General features: G+C 41.6%; 1 pseudogene; it reads left to right on the forward strand.

Annotated features, from left to right (window-relative positions):
* Positions 1 to 223: 223 nt before the first annotated feature.
* Positions 224 to 1,060, forward strand: LOC130889333 (protein SET-like; annotated as a pseudogene).
* Positions 1,061 to 1,282: the final 222 nt, after the last annotated feature.

Raw genomic sequence — 1,282 nt, forward strand, 5'->3', positions numbered from 1 at the left:
CTCTGTAAGTTCCAGGTGAGCCTGGTCTACAGAGCTAGATCCATGACAGCTAGGACTGTTACACAGAGCAACTCTGTCTCAAAAAAGAAACTGAAACTTCCTCTTCGTCCTCTGAGGTGTCATGACGTGAAAGTATATTAAAAACTGAAGATGTCCTGCAAGTTTCTTCCTGCTGTGTGCATCTGGCTTCTGGACTCTGGCTGCTAGTCACTTCCCTCATGCCATGGCCCCTAAATGGCAATCTGCGCTCCTGCCTCAGTCCAAAAAACCCAAACTGGCTCCTGCAAAACTGGAGGACAAATCTGACTCTCCCAGCCTGCAGAAGGGAGAAAAGGAAGAGCAAGAAGCAATGGAACACATTGACAAAGTACAAAATGAAATAGACAGACTTAATGAACAAGCCAGTGAAACAGTACTGAAAGTAGAACAAAAATATAACACACTCCACCAACCGTTTTTTCAGAAAAGGTAAGAATTGATTGCTAAAATCCCACATTTGTCAACCATCCACAAGTGTCTGCACTGCTTGGGGAGGAAGATGAGGAGGCTCTGCATTATTTAGCCAGAGTTGAAGTAACTGAATTTGAAGACATTACATCAGGTTACAGAATAGATTTTTGTTTTGATGAAAATCCTTACTTTGAAAATAAAGTTCTCTCTGAAGAATTTCATCTGAATGAGAGTGGTGACCCATCCTCAAAGTCCACTGAAATCAAATGGAAATCTGGAAAGGATTTGACAAAACGCTCACATCAAACAGAATAAGGCTAGCAGGAAGAGACAGCACGAAGAGCCAGAGAGCTTCTTTACCTGGTTTACTGACCACTGTGATGCAGGTGCAGGTGAGTTAGGAGAAGTCATCAAAGATGACATTTGGCCAAACCCCTTGCAGTACTATTTGGTTCCTGAAATGGATGATAAAGAAGGAGAGGCAGAAGAAGATGATGATGATGAAGAAGAAGAAGGATTGGAAGATACTGACGAGGAAGGAGATGAAGGTGATGATGAAGGGGAAGAAGGAGAGGAGGATGAGTCAAGGATGACTAGCACAGAAGACTGATGGATTCCAACCTCTTTTATTTATTTATTTTTTATTTTTTAAACTTATCCAGTCCCTAAGAGCAAGTTGCAGTCATCCCCCCCCCCATTCCTCCTGTGCTCAATTGTCCTGTTTTTGAGATCTTGCTTCTAAATACCATAATTCTCAACTTATTTTGGGGAAAATGTCTTGAGAAAAATACAATGGGAAAAGAATTTCCACTACTCTGTTCTACGTTCATTT

Source organism: Chionomys nivalis, chromosome 18 (genome assembly GCF_950005125.1).
Source record: "Chionomys nivalis chromosome 18, mChiNiv1.1, whole genome shotgun sequence".
NCBI lineage: Eukaryota > Metazoa > Chordata > Mammalia > Rodentia > Cricetidae > Chionomys > Chionomys nivalis.